The sequence below is a fragment of the Microcaecilia unicolor genome, chromosome 2 (genome assembly GCF_901765095.1).
Source record: "Microcaecilia unicolor chromosome 2, aMicUni1.1, whole genome shotgun sequence".
Classification (NCBI taxonomy): Eukaryota; Metazoa; Chordata; class Amphibia; order Gymnophiona; family Siphonopidae; genus Microcaecilia; species Microcaecilia unicolor.
In genome coordinates this window covers 105,433,172-105,454,988 of record NC_044032.1, presented here as the reverse complement: position 1 = coordinate 105,454,988, position 21,817 = coordinate 105,433,172, and the positions used below count along the sequence as shown (strand labels likewise).

The window sequence follows — 21,817 nt, the reverse complement described above, 5'->3', positions numbered from 1 at the left end:
GGCTGGATCAAAGAGAAGAATCCGGATTTGAATATGATAGAGCACTCTAATAACATGAGATGGTAATACCTATTTATCAACGGAAACATGAGATGATAACATATACACTCATTTGTTAATGGAAAACTGTAAAAAAAAAAAAAGATCATGAAATCATGTAGCAAGATAAAATACTGAATTAAAAAAAAAAAAGGAAGTATTTTTGGAGATTACACTTTCTTACTTGGTGGCAGTACGGCCAAATCACATCTATGAGTATTTTTGGAAATATTTTTTTAAATGGGAAAGTCTGTATTTGCGATACTATGACATTTTGGAGGAAGAGTCGGTGCAAGGGTAATGCACACTTTCAATTTTTTACCCCTTCCCCTCAACTAACTGTAAGGCCTCTAACTTGCAGCTCCTCTAAGATTTTGTACCTACATATTTTACTGAATATGTGTATACATTGCTACTCTGCTTGACCCTGGTGTATGCATTTGGTCACTTAGGTTTGGGGTTTAAGGAAGTATCTATTTTATGAAGATATGTGTGGAAAAATAAAATGCTCAGACAACAAAGAGAGAGAAAAATATATTATTTTGGAATTAATTGGAATATTTCAGCTTTTGGAAATGTGCATTCCTGATATGTTGCATTCCAGTTTCTATTTCTCTAAAATTGTTGCCTGACTTCTTGAAGTTTCCAGTATTCCTGATCATTGGGGCTCCTTATTTTATGTCTACTGAGGGTCTGTCTGTTTTGCATGTGCCACCAAGGTGCTAGAATGTAATCCTTGTGTAGAGATCTGCAGTAGTCTCGTTTATTCTATATTGTTACTAGGTGGTTTACTGGCATTTTAGGGCCTGGTGTAATATTTACAGTGCTGCCTTTCCCATGAATATGGCTGTTGGTCTTTGAGTCCTAGGAGCAGAGGCTGACTGAATTTTGGTTTCAGTTTTGGTGCTGAAACTGGCCTAAAATTCAAATCTGGCCTTGCTATGGTTTCAGTCAAAAATGCTGGTGCATTTTTGGCTGAAACCCAAACTCCCCCCCCCCCCCCCCCCCAAATGAAAGTGGGCCTCAATCCAGCCTCACTCTGCCCCCCAAATAAAAGTGGGCCCCCAGTCACTCCTGTTCATGCTGGCTCCATAGTGCAAATGGCTGCCGCACTTCCTGCAACAGCCTCGTGAGACTGCAGCAGGAGGTCACAGCAGCCATTTTGAGATTGAAGCCAGCATAGGCAGGAGTGATCCAAGTCACTTCTGCCCATGCCAGCTCCAATCTCAAAATGGCTGGTGCAACTTCTCCCCCAACACCACTAGACCACCAGGGTATGCAAGGTAAGCATGGGGTGGGGTGGGGGGGTCATTTTTGTTCAAGAGGGCAGAGTGAGGCTGGAGAGGAGCCCGCAATTGTTTGGGGGTGTTTGTGCTGGTACCAATTTCAGTTTAGGCTGAAACCATGTGGCTAATTTCAGTCACAGATTCAGTTTCAGTCATCCACTATCTGTGATTCAGTGCTGTTATAAGTTTCTAAGTGTGTTTTACTTTTACATCAGTATTAAATCATACATTTACTTTTACTTAAGTATTTTGATCTGGAAGTTCGGAGAGAAGAGGACATTTCTCTGGTAAGCGAATGCTATTTTGCTTTGTGCTTTGGGGTTTAAAGGAGGAATTGTAGGTTAGTGTTAGGCAAAATAAAAATATAAAAAGCAAATTTTATCAACTAATCTCCACAGTCTTTTCCACTTCGTTTTAAAAAATTTGTACCACAGCATTAACAGATAGAATCTAGCAGGCACTGCAGGATCTAGTTAAGTTTTCCCACCCACACTCCCCAACATCCGCCCACCCCTAGGACTACTCTTCATTTATAGTCAGTTATTGTAATTAGGGTAACAAGCAAGGAGTGCTCTTACAGAGTTTTAAATACATTTCATTAACAACTCAGAAGGAAACACTAAATAAATCATACAATATACTATATAAACTAAAAGACACTTTTATATTAGGCTAATATCCTTAATACTGTAGCAAGTTTTAAATTATTGAAAAACTCAAAAACACTAAGATGGAATCAGCAGTCCAACAGCGAGAGGGGTGCTATCCAGTCTTTTGCACTGAGTGTCACATGTATGATTATCTCCCAGTTGGTGAGATGTCATATGTGTGTGTCCGATGCAAAGCGCTCCTAGCTCTTAGAGAACATGTCCATTCTCTTGAGGCTAGAGTAGCAGACTTGGTGGAGCTGAGGGAGACAGAGAGGTACATAGAGGAGACCTACAGGGATACTGTAGAGAAATCCCACCTCCAGTCTGGTAGCCCCTGTGCTACCTTGGAGGAGGGAGGTCTCCTAGAAGGAGAGAAACACCCTGGTGAAGTAGGAAGTACTCCTGTAGCCAGGACCTGCCCACCAGGGGGTGAACTATCCTCTTGCACCGAGTTTATGTCTCGAAGTGCTGACCGGGAGGGAAAGGTTAGGACGGCTGTTGTAGTTGGTGATTCGATCATTAAGCATATAGATAGCTGGGTGGATGGTGGACGTGAGGATCGCCTGGTGACTTGCCTGCCTGGTGCGAAGGTGGCGGACCTCACGCGTCACCTAGATAGGATTCTAGATAGTGCTGGGGAGGAGTCCGCTGTCTTGGTACATGTGGGTACCAATGACATAGGAAAATGTGGGAGAGAGGTTCTGGAAGCCAAATTTAGGCTCTTAGGTAGAAAGCTCAAATCCAGATCCTCTAGGGTAGCATTTTCTGAAATGCTACCTGTTCCATGTGCAGGGCCTAAGAGACAGGCAGAGCTCCAGAGTCTAAATGTGTGGATGAGACAATGGTGCAGGGAGGAGGGTTTTAGATTTGTTAGGAACTGGGCAACATTCTGGGGAAGGGGAGTCTATTCCGAAAGGATGGGCTCCACCTTAACCAGGGTGGGACCAGGCTGCTAGCATCTGCATTTAAAAAGGAGATAGAGCAGCCGACAGTTGCTCAAAAGCGCATGGTTCGGGATAAGGCATCTTTCAAAGATATCACCAAAACAGGGAAGATAGGGTATCTTGATAGTGAGGTTGCAAAAGAGACCGTAGTAGATCAGGTGTCCTTAAATAAAAATAAAAATCAGGCAAAAGATTGCAAATTAATACTGTCAAGTACTAAGCATCATGTAAATAGGAACAACAAACATAAGAGCGTAAGAAATAAGATGGGAGAGTTAGAATATATTGCACTAAATGAAAAATTAGATATAATAGGCATCTCTGAGACCTGGTGGAAGGAGGATAACCAGTGGGACACTGTCATACCAGGGTACAAATTATATCGTAGTGATAGGGTGGATAGAATTGGTGGTGGGGTAACATTGTATATTAACGAGAGCTTTGAAACAAATACACTGAAAATTCTGCAGGAAACAAAACACTTCTTGGAATCACTGTGGATTGAAATTCCATGTGTAAATGGGAAAAGGATAGTGATAGGAGTGTACTACTGTCCGCCTGGCCAGGATGAACAGACACATGCAGAAATGTTAAAGGAAATTAGGGACGCAAACAAACTGGGCAACACAATAATAATGGGTGATTTCAATTACCCCGATATTGACTGGGTAAATGTAACATGGGGGCACGCTAGGGAGGTAAACTTCCTTGATGAAATCGAGGACAGCTTTATGGAGCAGTTGGTACAGGAGTCGACGACAGAAGGAAAAATTCTAGACCTAGTCCTTAGTGGAGCGCATGATCTGGTGTGAGAGGTAATGGTGCTGGGGCCGCTTGATAACAGTGATCATAATATCGGATTTGATATTAGCTTTGAAGTAAGTATACATAGGAAATCAAATACGTTAGGGTTTAACTTTAACTTTAAAAAAGGAGACTATGATAAAATAAGAGGAACGGTGAAAAAAAAAACTTAGAGTAGCAACTGCGAGGGTCAAAAATTTACATCAGGCGTGGATACTGTTCAAAAACACCATCCTGGAAGCCCAGGCCAAATATATTCTGCGTATTAAAAAAGGAGCACGGAAGACCAAACGACAGCCGGCGTGGTTAAAAAGTGAGGTGAAGGAAGCTATTAGAGCTAAAAGAAAATCCTTCAGAAAATGGAAGAAGGAACCGACTGAAATAATAAGAAACAGCATAAGGACTGTCAAGTCAAATGCAAAGCGCTGATAAGGAAGGCTAAGAGGGACTTCGAAAAAAAAGATTGCGTTGGAGGCAAAAACACATAGTAAAATTTTTTTTTACGTATATATATATATATATATATATATATATATATATATATAGTAACATACGTGGAGGGGCATAATCGAACGGAAACGCCTATCTCCATGGGCGTTTATCTCCGAGAACGGGTCCGTGAAGGGGCAGGCCGAACCATATTTTCGAAAAAATGGACGTTTTTGAGCTGGGCATTTGTTTTTTTTAGCGATAATGGAAACTAAAAACGCCCAGCTCAAAAACGTCCTAATCCGAGCCATTTGGTTGTGGGAGGGGTCAGGATTTGTAGTACACTCGCCCCCCCCGATATGCCAGGACACCAACTGGGCACCCTAGGTCAGTGCGGTGGACTTCAGAAAAAGCTCCCACATGCATAGCTCCCTTACCACGGGTGCTGAGCTCCCAACCCCCCTCCCCCAAAACCCACTACCCACAAATGTACAGCACTACCATAGCTCTTAGGGGTGAAGGGGCCACCTACATGTGGGTACAGTGGGTTTTGGAGGCCTCCCATTTACCAGCACAAGTGTTACAGGTGGGGGGGGGGGGGGGATGGGCCTGGGGCCACCTGGCTGAAGTGCATTGCGGTACCCACTAAATGTGCTCCAGGGACCTGCATACACACAGGCCTCTAGGACTTGTTGCTGCTGTATAACATTGGCACACCAGTTGACACCTGAAGACTAATATCTCTGAAAACGTCCTTTATTGGAATAACCGCCTTTACTCACAGTTAACTGCAGATCAGAGGTTGTGCCCCACTGGCAACGAGTCTCCCTGGTACTGAGATTAGCAGTAGGTCAGAGCTGGCAGAATGCTGTACAATGCCCTCTTTCAGCCACATTCAAGGTAAGAACTAAGTTCTCTAACGTGGCTGACACATGGAAGGGATCTAAAACTGGCTAACAAAAATGGCCACTACCTCATGGACTACCGGAAACACAACAGGGCACACTCTGACCCAGTAGGCAGGGGAAAAAGCACCATGGGAGAAGAGCCTACCAACTACCAACATCGTGAGACTGTAACACAAGCTAATGAAATCACGGAGCCCAATACCCTACACCCACCACAATGCAATGCTCATGTGACCCTGTACTGCACCAGAGAGCCACATCTGACCCAGGGAAAGGCTGTGAGAGGATCAAACATATTCTGCTGTCATGGAGGTGGGTACGGAATTTGAGGCTGGCATACAGGCTGGGAAAAAAAGTTTTTAAAGTGTTTTTTTTTGGTGGGAAGGGGTTAGTGACCACTGGGGGAGTCCGGGGAGGTCATCCTCGATTCCCTCCAGTGGTCATCTGGTCAGTTGGGGCACTTTTTTGGGACTTGTTCTTAAAAAAAAGGGTCCAAAAAAAGTGACCCGAAATCGCGGTAAAAAACGCCCTTTTTTTCGATTATCAGCTAAAGACGCCCATCTCTTCTCGGCTGCTAACCACGCCCCAGTCCCGCCTCCGACACGCCCCCCATCAACTTTATTCGTTTCCGCGACGGAGTGCAGTTGGAAACGCCCAAAATCGGCTTTCGATTATACCGATTTGGGCGCCTTTGCCAGAAAAACGCCCATCTCCCAATTTGGGTCGCAATATAGGCATTTTTCTCTTTCGATTATAAGCAGGATAGTAACATAGTAGATGACGGCAGAAAAAGACCTGCACGGTCCATCCAGTCTGCCCAAGAAATGTGCCACTTTTTTGTGTATACCTTACCTTGATTTGTACCTGTCTTTTTCATGGCACAGACCGTACATGTCTGCCCAGCACTATTCCCGCCTCCCACCATCGGCTCTGGCACAGACTGTATAAGTCTGCCTAGCACTATCCCCGCCTCCCAACCACCAGCCCCGCCTCCCACTACTGGCTCTGTTATCCAATCATCATAACAAGCTGCCTTAAAAACTCTACTGATTAAGCATACATAGCTGTAAAAGTATATTGGGGCTCATTTTCAAATGAGAAAAACATCCAAAAAGTGGCATAAATCTGCATTTGGACATTTTTCTCACAAAAATGTCCAAACTGGTATTGTTGAAACCAATTTTTAGACATTTTTCTACGAAGACTGTCAAAAGTGCTTTCACATCACAAGGGGGCGTGTTAACGGAAGGATCTGGGTGTTCCTAACACTTGGACATTTTTCTGCCATAATGGAACAAAACAAAAACATCTAGGGCTATAAGTTGGACATTTTGGTCTAGACCAAATAAGCCATAAAAAAGTGCCCTCAATGACAAGATGACCACTGGAGAAAATCAGGGATGACCTTTCACTTACTCCCCCAGTGGTAACTAACCCCCTCCCCCCCCCCCCAAAAAATGTGTTTAAAAACATTACTTACAAGCCTCTGTGCCAGCCTCAGATGTTATAGTCAGGTCCATTAGAAAAGCATGCAGGTCCCTGGAGTACTGTAGTGGTGGGTGCATTGCAGTGCAGATAGGTAGACCCAAGCCCATACCACCCTACCTGTTACACTTGTGGTGTAAACTGTGAGCCCTCCAAAACTCACCAGAAATCCACTGTACCCACATAAAAATATAGGTGCCCTCTTCACCCATAAGGGCTATTGTAGTGGCGTACAGTTGGGGGTAGTGGATTTCGGGTGGGTTTTAGGGGGCTCAGCAGACGAGAAGGGAGCAGCAGTGAGATGTGCATCTGGGAGCATTTATTTGAAGTCCACTGCAGTGTCCCCTAGGGTGCCCCACTGCTCTCCTGGGATGTCTGTGTGGCCAGTCTACTGAAAATGATGGCTCCTCCTACATCCCAAAGGCTTGATTTTGTGCATTTTTCACTTGGATGGTCCCTTTTCTGAAAATGGACCAAAAAGATAAACGCACAGAGCACAAACACATCTAGCAAATAGCCACTTTTGAAAAAAAAAAAAAAAAAAAAGATAGATGTTTTTATGTTTTTGAAAATATTCCCAACTTGAATTTTGGACATTTTTTAGCAAAACATCCAAAGTTGGACTTAGACGCAGTGGTGTGCTGGTAAATTTTTAACAACAGGCTCTCTCCCCGGTCCACCTCAGCGCTCCCCCCCCCCCCCCCCGTCCACCTCTGCGCCCCCCCCAAAATTGCAGAGCTGGCTATAGCGGGGGAGGGGGGCAATGCATTACTCTCTCCAGGAAAAAATATTAAATGATCCCAGGTTCCAATCTAATTCATGTTTAATGTGGGATAAAATGCCATAAATAAGTAAATAAATATAAACTTTTAATGTTGAGCACCTGATTCTCAAAGTGAACATATTCCAAACACTATAATGAAAATAAAATGATTTTTTTTCTACCTTTGTTGTCTGGTGACTGTTTTTCTGATCATGCTGGCCCAGTATCCGATTCTGCTGCTATCTGTCCTCTTAACTCCGTTTCCAGGGCTTCCTTTCCATTTATTTCTTTCCTCCTTTCTTCTTCATTTCTGGTCCTCAGCTTCTGCCTATTTTCTTCATCCATGTGCAGTTTTTCTCCTTTCTTCCTTTTCCCTCATCTCATCTCCTTCCTCACTCTTCTCTCCCCTCCATCCATGTCCAGCATTTCTTCTCTCTCCCCTCCTCTCCCCTGCCCTGCATGCACCCATGTCCAGCAGTGACCCTCCTCTCCCCTGCCCTGCATGCACCCATGTCCAGCAGTGTACCCTCCTCTCCCCTGCCCTGCATGCACCCATGTCCAGCGACCCCCTCCATCCACCCATGCCCAGCAGCGACTCTCTTTTCCCCCCTGCCACCCCCTCCCGAGTTGTTGTGTGAATTCTTCTTCTCCTCCCTCCCTCCCTCCCGATCCGGTCCCTCACCGCGTGCCCGCTTGTTTTTTAAATTCTTCGCTTCCAGCGCCGAGTCGCCGACTGTCCTGAGTCCTCTCCCTTGCCGATGGAATTCAAAAGGCTGTGTTTTGTTTTCAAAGCCTTAAATTTAGGCCACCCTGTATATTTATCCAGGAAAATATTTAAGTATTCTCCATTGTGGGCACTGCGTTCCTTACAAAAAGGACTTCTTCAGTTACCTGGTTTGGACACAGTAAGATTGTCATCGACTCGGAAACGAGGTTTTTTTTTCATATGTTGGACTCTCTTTATGGAATTTTTGTTTGAATTGTTTTTCTGATTTTTCTTCCAATTATGTTTTTCATAAACGTTTAAAGACTTTATTGTTTCACCAACATTATGGTTGATTTATGGATTTTAAGACGAATAAGCAATTTTTTGAAGTTATTCAGTTATTCTACTTTGAATGGTCAATGGTATAATGTATTGAAAGAAGTATTTTAGCTTGAATTTGTATTGTATTATATTTTGCATGATGCATGTTTATTTTTTTATTGTAAACTACCTAGACACAAAAGTATATTGCGGTATATCAAATCAATAAATCCAATTCAATCCACAATGAATATTCATGAGATCTATTTCCATACAATGGAAGCCATACATGCATGTTAATCTCATGCATATTCATTACGGAAATCTTGAAAACCTGACTGGGATGCAGCCCCTGAGGACCCTGGTTGCCCACAAGAAAATTAAGTCCAAAATACAAATGTTTCCCAATTGTGATAAAGTGAGACGTGGACTCAGTAGATGAACTGAGAAAACAAAATTGCATAGTTACATAGTACAAGTAGCAAAAATTATAAAGACAGAATTAACTTGCAAATGGAAAGTATTAAGCTGGTTGTACTGTGTAAAAGTACTTTTGCTGTAAATAAATATTTGTTTTAAATATTTTTCATACACAATAACTAAACCTGCCAACACTAATTGGTACATTAGTGATTAAGAAAATTGTCAAAATCTGCTAGTGGTATTTGTCTGTATTAAATGCCCAGTACTGTTCTATGGAAAACAATATACAGTGGATATCACACTAGTTTGAATAGAGGCTCTGAAGAGATAACGTTGAATTCACGCTTCAAGTTGTATCTGGCAACTTATTAACAGTAGCTCAATTCTCTAGGCAATAATGCAAAATTTTCAGTTACTTTCTGAGCCAGATTAGCTCACCCAACCTTGGCATTCTAATTATAAGCTTTTTCACCCAGATTTTTCAAGCAGCTGCAGCTACCGGTGGGCTTCCTAGAAAATGGCCTATTTAGTTTTAATAGGAGACATCGCAAGAGAATTGGGATCTCAAAATTAAACTTTTCTGGGGCATCAGATTTCCTAAATGTGTTAATAGATGCTACTTATATTCACAGTACTGGCATGAATGTGAAAATGGTAATAGCAGGAATGGGAGGCATCCCAGATCGACCAGAAAAGATGCAATCTCAGGACAAGCATACCTTCTTCTATATACCACAGTTCAATTGCCTCACAAATGACATCTTCTATAATTTACAATATTTGGAAATGTTGTAATTATGACAAAGATTTTACATGTTTTGTGGATAAATATCTTCACCATAAAATGTTGCTCATGATGAAATTTCTTATTACTAATGAACTTGCTTAACACTTTCTTCACAACTCTGAACAATGACTGAGAGAGAGAGAGACATATATTTACATGACAAAGGGATCTGTTTAATAAGCTATCCTTAGCAGTTATCATATGTTCCAGTTAAACCATCTTCAAACTTTACAAAATTCAGCAATCCGTATGCTCTTTAAAGCTAATTGCTTTGATTCAGTCACACTGTTGTTTGCCAAGGTACATTGGTTGCCCATACCATATCGCATTTGGTTTAAAGTCCTCCTCCTCACTCACAAGACATTACACTTGGACAGTCCACCCTATATGGCTTCTTTGATCATCCCTTACACTCTGTCCAGTACACTTTGACCCTTGATTCTAAACACTTGGTGCTGCCCTACAGTCCTAATTATGGATCTACTCAGCACTCTGCCTTCTTTTTGGCCCCTAGTCTCTGGAATAGTTTACCCTCTGATAGTAGGTCTGAATTGTTGTTAGATTTAAGGTAAAATTAAAAACTTATTTCCAGATGGCTTTTGGAATTATCCTGATTAAGTGCTGATCCTGTGAGTGAAATTTATTTATTTTAGGCGCATTTTTACCCCACATTTTCCCACATAAGCAGGCACAATGTGGTTTACACAAATTCAAGAGGATACAATCATAGGCGTAGTTTGACTGTTTCATTTGGGGGGGGCAAAGGATGGGCATATATACATATGCAAATGAATATGCTAATATGGAGGAAGGAATTGAAATTTACAGGCAAAATATCACAGATGCACATTTCAAAAAGCTGACATATTTCAATTAATAAATTCTGAATAAAATACTTTTATCTACCTTTGTTGTCTGATCATTTAGTTTTTCTATTCGCTTTGGTCCCAGTGTCTTCTATTTTATGCAGTGCCTTCTTTCCAGTAGGCTTCCCTCTGCTCCCCACCCTCCCAGTCCCATCCATCTCTTGCTCCTTCCCTCTGCTCCCCACCCTCCCAGTCCCATCCATCTCTTGCTCCTTCCCTCTGCTCCCCACCCCTCCCAGTCCCATCCATCTTCTGCTCCTTCCCTCTGCTGTGCCTGACCTCTCCCAATCCCATCCATCTCCTGGTCCATCCCTCTGCTCCCCACCCCTCCCAGTCCCATCCATCTCTTGCTCCTTCCCTCTGCTCCCCACCCCTCCCAGTCCCATCCATCTTCCATCTGCTCCCCACCCCTCCCAGTTCCATCCATCTTCCCTCTACTGCCCCCCCCACCCCGCGAGGTCCAGGATCGTGGACTCCGTTTACCCCCTTCTCTTCCTCCCTCCCTCCGGCAGCAGTCTTCTTCAACCTTTCTGTGCTCCTGGCAGCGGTAGCGACGTACACGCTGCCTTCGGGCTGCCCCGGAAGCCTTCTCTTCAAGTTCCTGTTCCCACCTATGCGGGAACAGGAACTTGAAGAGGCTTCGGGGCAGAGCCAATGGCAGCGTGTGCGTCGCTACCACTGCCAGGAACACAGAAAAACTGATGAAGCATGCTTGCTGCCTGCGCCGGAGGGAGGGAGGAAGAGAGGGGGTAGACAGACACGCTTGTCTCCGTCCGCTTCGCTTCCCTGCCCTGTCTGTGTCCCGCCCGAAAGGAAATGACGTCAGAGGAAGGCGGGACACAGATAGAGAGGGCAGGGAAGCGAAGTGGACAGAGACGAGCGCGTGCCTGCTTGTTTTTTTTTTAACTACTGGCGCGGCGGCGCCAGTCTCACGTCCTCGTCGTTTGGGGGGGCATTGCCCCCCCTTCGCCCCCCCCAGTCTACGCCCATGCCCACACACCTTAGATCTGTTTGCAGTTATCATGTGTTGATTTAAATATTAATTCCATTGCATTCTGAGTATCTTTAAAACATCTCTTTTGAAATATAAATATTGATGGCTGTAATGATTTACTTGAAATTTTGCAGCCTCAAGCTGAGTATGCAAGGTATACTGTGTTGGTGATCCATGTACTGGAGCTGAAAAGTAAACTCCTAATATTTCTCTATGTTAAATGTATAATATCAGTGGATAGTCTTCTCTAATCCTTAAATCATAGCTAAAACAAAATTAACTGTAATTACTTCTCTTATCATTTTTGTCTGCATACACTGCTCTGTTTACTTGTGAGAGAACAGATGGTCTGTCGGTTATAATAATACTCAAAAGCAGGAGACCTGGATTTGTGAAAGAGTGGCCTAGTGGTTAGAGCATTGGTCTTGACATCCAGAGGTGGCCAGTTCAAATCCCACTGCTGCTCCTTGTGATCTTGGGCAAGTCACTTAACCTTCCATTGCCTCAGGTACAAATTAGATTGTGAGCCCTCCAGGGACAGTGTACCTGAATGTAACTCACCATGAGCTACTACTGAAAAAGGTGTGACAAAATCTAAATAAATAAATCTTGCTTTTATCACTGTCACTTGTAATATTTGGATTTGGCTTATGCCATTTTCAATAATAGCTCACGGTGTGTTACATTTTGGTACAGTCGGTATTTACCTGTCCCTGATGGGCTCACAGTCTAAATCTGTATCTGTGGCAATGGAGGCTTAAGTGACTTGCTCAAGGTCACAAGGAGGGGCAGTGGGATTTGAACCAGGCTTCCCTGCTAAAAGTATATGCAGTCTTCTATAATAGTGTACCTCTACCCAGGCAAATAGGCATTTCTGGAGATGTGTGTAGGGGTCAGGGGAAGAAAACAGCATGCGTACATTTGATTTTGAAAATGTACACAGGCTGTTTTACCCTCATCAGCTGCTTATACAAACAGAAAAATCTAAAATAGGTATGACTATCATATGAATGGACTATGCCATAGCAACATTTCAAAGTGAAACTATTGATACTATGATAATATTTATGGCCAATGCTATACTCATCTGTAAAATGGGAAGCAGTTCGAAATGATCATTTATTTAAGACACTATTAGGAGGAAAGATATAAATTATGTTTCCAATGTAACCACTAGATTGACCCTTAAGTTTTCTTATGTTACTGACAGAGACAAGAAGTCACAATATCAGTGATGATTAACAGTTACAAAACAGCTCTCTGACTCCAGGAACTCATAGACAGTATGATTCTAATCCTAGTTTATAAAAACTTTACTTACACAAGAAACTTTAGAAGCCTAGCATACAGGAGGAATATTATTATGTTAAGTATATACAGCTACTATAAATAGGATAACTCAAAACTGAAGAAAACAGTAATTTTTGATTTCAAATACTACTTTCTGTAGGTTATTAATTTAGCCCATGTTCTAATTGTAATTTGTTTATTTTTTTTAGGCTTTTGTGTTATACATTTATACTCTGATTATAAATAGCTTTGAGCAGGTTTTAAATTGGAAAAGCACTACAAAAATTATTATATTAAATATGATACAAATACATTTTCAGTTAGATAATATGCTATGCTTAAGCTGGCTGAATACTAGAAATGAGTTTTTCTCTGAAACACTTCAGTAGGTGTAAATGTTCTTGTCTAAATTAATTATGTGCAAGTACTTGAGAACGCTATCCATGCTCTGCCCAAACTCCTCCTCTGTACACGTCTGCATGCAAAATACACATAATTAGTCAATGTACATACTTTTATGCCTGTGGTATTTTATAAGACGCTGTATACACATGAAAATGATGTTACAAAACTGTGTCAGATAAGGCAGAATATATATATCAATAAAGAAACAACCAAAGCAAGCACTTGAACTATTCACTATAGGAGACTGAAATTATGAAAACTTTCTAAGATGGCAACAGCATGAGAATTCTGAACTCTTGCTTGTTTTATTTAAGGGAAATGGCAAATGGAAAGAGTTAGGGTTTCCCCACAGCCCGTTCTAGCTTCAGTTGTTGGCCCAATGGATTTCCATTTTTGCCTACTGACTGTGCCTTCTAGAACTGCTCCAGCGCCAACACTGGGTGTTGAGATGGGGGAAGGTTTGCCCATTTCCCCCTTGGATGGACTCACCCTGATGAGCCATGACAGTTTGGTGCATTGGGGATCCCTTCCTGGATGTGGCACAGAGGGAAAGCATCAGAACTGCAGGAAGGCACAGTTGCTATGCAGACACTGACAGATCTATTGCAGTGCTGAGATGCTGCTAAATCAGCTGATCATATTGGAGGAGTGGTATAACTTGTGGGGAAAGATCCCTAAGAATGCTTGTCCTCCCTTTTCTTGTGTTTACTATCTTCTGCTGTATGTCTCAGGAGAACGTTGCTTCTCCATTCCAATTTGATTCTTTAAATCTCCTGGAGGTTTTGGAAGTATCAAATGATTTGGCTGAACAATTTGCTGTACTGATGGCTGACTTTGTTCTTGATTCTGATAGAGACTGGGTATTAAAATTATTTTTTTGGAAACATCAGGGTAAATTTATGAACAAAAAATTTAAAGCATTTCCTGATGTTACAAAAATCACCCAAAAGATTGCTATACTTTTGCAGCTTGGAGTGCAAATATGGTTTAATGTTCTACGTGCAACAGAACCACCAGGAGGTGGAAAAGAACAAAGGTGTCCCATGTGAAATCTCAAGAACAGGAGTGGGAACAGAACCAGGCTCTTCACAAATCAGACCGGAGACGTCCAGTGTTGAAATATAGTTTATTTAAGAAAAGACTCTACAAGGTACCCTGTTTTGGCACTGGAGGTGCCTTCTTCAGGAGTCTATATAAATATAGAACATATGTATATAAAAAAAACCACAATAAAGGACATATTAAGACATATAAAGAGAATATATTGAAAAAACATGGATATCAAACAATTTTGTGTGAATAAATATTTAAATAATTCAAAGACGACAGAGGACCAAAACAATCAGAATAAAATTGAGAAAAGTAAAATAAAATATCTGATGCTTACTTATTACATTAAGCAACATAGATACCATAGAATGCATAGTGTAAAGCACAGAGAAAAGTTGTATATATAGCAAATACATTAAAGATGTGATGAAATAGAGTAGCTATTATATACGACATTTATAATGTAGTTTAACGTCCAAATATAAATGGTTAAAAAATGTAGCTTAAACTTCCAAATGTAAACGGCAGTAAAAAAAATAAATAATAATAAATAAATAAATAGGTAAAGCAAAAACAATTCATAAAGCAATTTACAAAGGATTCTTTAAGACATTAAAATACAGGGAATGAAAGAAATCCAAATATAAACTCAAGCAAATGAAAGAAGTAAGAGGAAGTCTCAGGAGAATGCTGCTTCTCCATCCCAATTTGATTCTTTAAATCCCATGAAGGTTTTGGAAGTATCAAATGATTTGGAAATATCCTACTCACCCCGATACCAAAAGACACCAAGAAAAAACCCCCAAATGAAATCACTAATTACCGTCCAGTAGCATTGATCCCGTTAGTAGTCAAACTGATGAAAATCATGGTAACCAAACAACTTACAGATTATATAAACAAATTCTCAATATTACGCGAATCACAGTCAAGTTTCCGTCCCCTCCACAGCACTGAAACAGTGTTACTTACTCTCCTAGCCAAATTCAAGCAGGAAATAGCAATCGGCAAAAACATCCTTCCCCTCCAATTCAACATGTCTAGTGCATTCGACATGGTAAATCACAATATATATATATTTTTTTTTTGTTACATTTGTACCCCACACTTTCCCACTCATGGCAGGCTCAATGCGGCTTACATGGGGCAATGGAGGGTTAAGTCAGTGGCGTAGCCAGAAGTCAATTTTTGGGTGGGCCAACAGGTTGGATGGGTGGGCACTAGACAGTGGTTTGCTGGTAAATGTTTAACAACAGGCTCTCTCCCTGGTCCACCTCTGCGCCCCCCCCCTCAAAATTGCAGAGCTGGCTATAGCCGGGGAGAGAGCCTGGGGGGGGGGGGGAGGCAATGCATTACTCTCTCCAGGAAAAAAAAAATTAAATGATCCCAGGTTCCAATCTAATTCATGTTTAATGTGGGGATAATATGCCATAAATAAGTAAATAAATAAATATAAACTTTTAATGTTGAGCACCTGATTCTCAAAGTGGACATATTCCAAACACTATAATGAAAATAAAATGATTTTTTTCTACCTTTGTTGTCTGGTGACTTTGTTTTTCTGATCACGCTGGCCCAGTATCTGATTCTGCTGCTATCTGTCCTCTTAACTCCGTTTCCAGGCCTTCCTTTCCATTTATTTCTTTACTTTCTGCCTTTCTTCTTCATTTCTTGCCCTACATCTGTAAGTAAAAGCTGGGTCCTCCACAGACTTGACTGTCCAGTGGATCCAGCTTCTGCCTATTTTCTCCATCCATGAACTGTTTTTCTCCTCTCTTCCTTTCTCCTCATATATCCTTCCTCTCTCTTCTCTTCCCTCCCCTCCATCCATGTCAGCATTTCTTCTCTCTCCCTTTCCCTCCATCCATGTGCATCTCCTTCCTCTATCTTCCCTCCCCTCCATCCATGTTCAGAATTTCTTCTTTCTCCCCTCCATCCATGTGCATCTCCTTCCTGTCTTCCCTTCCTTCCCCTCCATCCATGTCCAACAATTCTCTCCCTGCCCTCCCCTCCATCCACCCAAGTCCAGCAACCATCCTCTCTCCACTGCCCTTCCCTTCCATGTCCAGCAACTCTCTTCTGCCCTCCCCTCCATCCACCTATGTCCAACAACTCTCCTCTCCCCTGCCCTCCCCTCTATCCACCCATGTCCAGCAACTCCCCTGCCCTCCATTCATCTATCTATCCATATCCAGCAATTCTCTTCTCTCCCCTGCCCCCCTCCATCCATCCATATCCAGAAATTCTCCTCTCTCCCCTGCCCTCCCCTCCATGTCCAGCAATTTCTCCTCTCTCCCTGGTCCTTGTCCTCCCATCCATGTCCATCGATGCTCCTCTCTCCCCTTTGACCATCTCCCTCTCATTCCCTCTCCAGCACTCCCATTCCCCCCTCTGTCTCTCCCTTACCCAGTCTCCTAAATTCCTCCCCCATCTTTCACCCACTTCATTAGTCCCCCATTCCCCATACTCTGTACTTACCACCCCTCCCAGTCCCATCTATCTCCTGCTCCTTCCTTCTGCTCACCACCACTCCCAGTCCCATCCTTCCCTCTGCTCACCAACCCTCCCAGTCCCATCCATCTTCTGCTCCTTCCCTCAGCTCACTACCCCTCCCAGTCCCATCCTTCCCTCTGCTCACCACCCTCTGCTGAATAAAGACAACGTGGATGCAGGCAGCACAGCAGCTCACTGGTTTGCTTGCTGTGCTTTAAGTGAATGGCGACAGCTGCGCAGGGGAGTAGAAACAGAGATTATAAATCAATGGCTTCCTTCTGTAGTCGCAGCGGCGAACTGGCGGGCGGCGGCAATAAAAGCATAAAGCAGCGAAGCTCTTCGATTCCATCCTTCGCTTTCCGTTTCCTGCCCTCTCAGCATCCTGCCCGCCCGAAAGGAAATGACATCAAAGGAAGGCGGGACGCTGAGAGGGCAGGAAATGGAAAGCGAAGGACGGAATCAAAGAGCTTCGCTGCTTTATGCTTTTATTGCCGCCGCCCGCCAGTTTGCCGCTGCTGCCAGTCTGGAGAGATCAGCTGGGTGGGCGGGCCTGAGCTGAAATTGGGTGTAGCTACGCCCCTGGGTTAAGTGACTTGCCCAGATAAGATTACTAGATAAGTTCGGGATTGGTGGAAACATACATACTTAGCTGGATCAAGGGCTTCCTAACTACAAGAACCTACCAAGTAAAATTAAACATCACCGTGGAAAGTAGTCTGTAGAGTACCACAAGGATCACTGCTATCACCAATCCTCTTCAACCTAATGATGGCCCCACTAGTCAAGTCCTTATCCACCCTAGGTCTTAACCCTTTCATATATGCAGACGATGTCATAATATGCATTCCGTACAAATCCAAACTGACTGAAATCATCAACGAAATCAAACTCAGCTTAAACATCATGGACTCATGGGCAAATGCACTTCAGCTAAAACTCAATAAAGAAAAAACACATTATCTCATCCTCTCATCGCAACACAGTGCGGACCACCCCACAACTATCAACACCCCAGACTACACCCTTCCTATCTCAGATAGCCTGAAAATCCTCAGCGTTACAATAGACCGTAACTTAACACTAGAGAGCCAAGTGGCATCCACAACAAAGAAAATGTTCCACTCAATGTGGAAACTCAAAGGCTTGAAACAACTCTTCCCGTGGGAAATATTTCGCAACCTGGCACAATCAATGGTACTAAGCCACTTTGACTACTGCAATGGAATTTATGCGGGATGCAAGAAACAGACCTTAAAGAAGCTTCAGACCGCTCAGAACACGGCAGCTAGGCTTATATTTGGAAAAACACGATATGAAAGCGCAAAACCCTTCTGCGAAAAACTACATTGGCTCCCAATCAAAGAACACATTGCCTTCAAAATCTGCAAGCTGGTTCACAAAATTATCTACGGTGAAGCCCCTGGATACATGACAGACTTGTTCGACTTACCAACTAGAAACACATCAGAATCAACAAGAACATATCTAAATTTGCATTACTTAAGCTGCAAAGGCCTCAAATACAAATCAACTTACACATCCAGCTTTTCCTACATAAACACACAACTGTGGAACAAATTACCAAAAGCCTTGAAAATGACGCACGACCACCTAAACTTCCGGAAATCACTAATAACTAACCTATTCAAAAATGCATACCCTGCCGATCCAACCTAAATGCCTGATCTCTGCGACACACAAAACTAAAGTACGTAATGGGCATAACTCAACTCTTCCGTTGTATGATCCCCTAATTGTGGCTGTGCCACATGAACTTTATCCTACCACATCATCACTTTGTATTTTTTCTCACCGGAGCTTGCAAACACCTCTCCAGTACATTGAGCCTACAATATGTGTGAAAATGTGGGATACAAATGTAACAAATAAATAAAATGCAAATATAAAATCAAATGCTGAGTAAAATATGTTATAGTAACTGACCTGGATGCTTTGTCTGGAAAGCTAATGGACAAAGCGCACAGGACGGTGTCTCTTGTTAGTAAACGTTTTGGTTTAAAAACAATGTTTGGACATAAGAGTTGAAAGCAGGTAGAAACATTTAGTTAACGAAGCAGAATATAGGTGTGAGACAGGAAACCAAAGAGAAAGACCAGGAATATTCAGTTATTCTGTTAGTGCCTACGATGTACAGACTGGCGATTCAATACAGTGAAAACAACTAACTCTTGGGTTGGTTTGCTGTTGTTTACTAGGGGACTGAATAGCTTATGGTGATATTGATTCTATTATGTTTTCTTCTTATATAATTTTGTTTTTGTCTATGAGCTGTTTTCCAGAGAAGTATTTACTTGGTTTGTAATATTCTGAAATTGAAATAATATAAAAAAGATTAACTTGTATGATTTTTGTTTATTGTACTTCTGTCCATCCATCTGTAATACTGATATAACAAATGAATAGCAGCCACCAGATGGAAAATTTAAAACAAGTACTAGAACTACTGAAGGATTAGAGCAGTGGTGCCGGTTGAGCTTCCCAGGCACCCCGCAGACAGAATAGTGCAGCAGTGCTATTGGTGGGTATTCCTCAAGGCTCAATCTTAAGCCATATTTTCTTTTCACATTTGTTCCCTCAGTATTCTAATCTTCCCTCATAGTTTCTAGTGCAATGTTTATGATGATGACTCCTTGAATTACCTCTCTACACCAGAAATTTTACCAAGAATCCAGTTCAAAATCTCAGGCTGCTTCTCTGACATATCTGTCTGGATGATCCACTCTCATTGTAAGCTTAATATGGAAAAAAATAGAATCCCCCCCCCCAAAAAAAAAAAACAAAAAAAAAACAAAAAAAACTATTGCCCTCCTTCCTCCTTTTCTGTGCTGTGGATAAAACTCTTAACCTTCTGGTTCCCTTGGCTTGTAATCGGATTGGTGCCTCCTGTGCCATCCACTAAGCAAGAATGTATATATTATTGTGGCAACACAGATTGTTCAAATCCTCAAAGCTATGGTCTGGTGCTGAAACTGACCTTTGTAGTTGGGCTGTTGTCAGCAGTTGTGTATAATGGACCTCAATGCATGTTTACAGGTTTGACAGACAAATCTGCTAGCTGCTGCTTCATTAAAAGAAATTCATTTTTAAGTTCAGAGAGGGTGCCACAGTTATTTTTTATTAAGTTGGCAACCTGCAGGATCCATCCATCTGTGTGCAGTGATTTTAGTTTCTTTCTTTCATGACACTTTGCATAGAGTCAAGGGTTCTTGTTTAATCCCCTGTAATGTTGCTCCTCTGAATTCCAGAGTGTTACGGTTTGGATCAGTTGTTTGCTTATATTATAGACTAGGAAAGTTAAAAAAGGCTAATTTATCTATTTAAGCAATGATTCAGCAGGAGCAAATCTTTAAGTTGCCATCTTAGTCGGTGTCCTGGTCCTCTTGGCTTGTAAACTTGAGGTGATCTTTGATGTCTCTCTCTTCTCCAAACACCATCAAAAAATACTGTTAAGCATGATGTTTCTTCCTTTTCAACATTGTTAAACTCAATTTCTTTTTTATTCAGCCTGCTTCTGAATTGCTCATCCATTCTCTCATTACCAACGTACTCCTTGTAGGTCTCATGTAGAATGATCTTTCCTAGCTATAATTGGCACCTTAAAAATCAGCGCTGAAAAACCACGTGCGTGATTCTATAAACATGCCTAAAGTTAAGCATAGTTTATAGAATATGCTTAGTGGCTGTTCTTACAACTAAAATTTAGGAACACCCATTTAGGCAGTGGTGTGCTGGAGCCGGCTTGCACCGGCTCGCAAGAGCCGATTGTTAAATTTTCTTCCAACTTGCGAGCCGGTTGTTGAAAATAGCGAGCCAGCTCTGGCTCTCCTCCCTCCCTCCGGATCCGCCTCACCGCCCGCTTGTTTTTTGAATTCTTCGGGGCAGTCAGTCTTGCCTGCCCGCTTCCAGCACTGACTGTCCTCCCTTGCCGATTCGCGCTTTAAAAATGGCCGCCGAGACTTCCAGAGGCGGCCTCGTGAGACTTCGGCTGAAGTCATTACATTTACTTCCCATCCACTTTTGTAAACAGTTCAAATTTCTACTGCTCAACTACAAACGTTTTCACTTTGCGGATCCTCATTATATATCTGCTCTCTCCCTTCACTTCTCCTTATGAACTCCATTAATCTGGCAAGTTGACCCTAATTATGCCCTTTACCTCCACCGCTAAATCCCTTCTCTACTCTTTCAACTTTGCTACACTGTTTGCCTGGATAGTAATCATCTGAATACAATGTGTGTCACAGTTCCCCTTTAAAACACTTAACTTCCAAAGTTGATATAAACAGACTGCGGGATGAGAGATCACAGCAAGAATGCTAATATTTTAATACTAGTGTGAAATAAAACAGAAATAATGTATTAGATATCTGACACGGGTCACTGGATAGCTATTAAGTGATTCTAGTTTATTTTATTCCTATTGCGCTCTTACAGTACATTAACAGAGTACTCTGCCATTAGTCAGTGTCTTGTGGAGTAGTTCCACTGACATTAATTAAATTGGCAGCACAATTTATTGTTCAATTTCCTGCCAACCTTCTGCAGATATTTCAACAAATTCAGCTAATGATCATGGAAGTATCCTTCAAATTATAATCAGCTCAAGTTAGTTTTGCACTTGGGGGATTATTGTATTGATTTCTTTTTCTGGCGTGGTTTGGAAGAACATCAACAGCTTGTAGCCATAATTTGATGAGCAAGTATGGTTCCTGCTTTGCAACAGCTGTGGAAAGCCTGCATAGACAATGTAGGTGCATATTAAATCTTCTATAATTCAAATGAATTACTTGTTCATCTTACAATTCACATTTTTCTGAAACGAAGACATGAGTGAGATAATTAGTACGCAACAGATTCCTATTCTAAGGGAGTAATTATTAAACAGTGTACCTATAAAAATGTCCAAAAATGTGCCTATTTTATTGAGGCACAACCTCGTATAATAAGCTCCAAGAAAAATATGTCCAATAGGGCACAAATGTGCACACAAAAATTTACACCCACTCCTAGGCAGGTACAAATGTGTGTATGAACTCTATGGGGGATAATCCTGTAAAGAGCCATCTAGATTTAGGCAGCAAGAATGCATGTATATGCTGGCATTCTAGTTATTTATGCACATATGTGAACATATAGAGCTGGTTTAAATGCCT

The 21,817-nt window shown here is 42.0% G+C and overlaps 1 protein-coding gene across 4 annotated transcripts in view; it reads right to left on the bottom strand.

Annotated features, from left to right (window-relative positions):
- IPO11 (importin 11) overlaps window positions 1–21,817 on the bottom strand; it is an 813,637-nt gene that overhangs the window by 29,074 nt on the left and 762,746 nt on the right. The gene's annotated exons all lie outside the window — the stretch shown is intronic.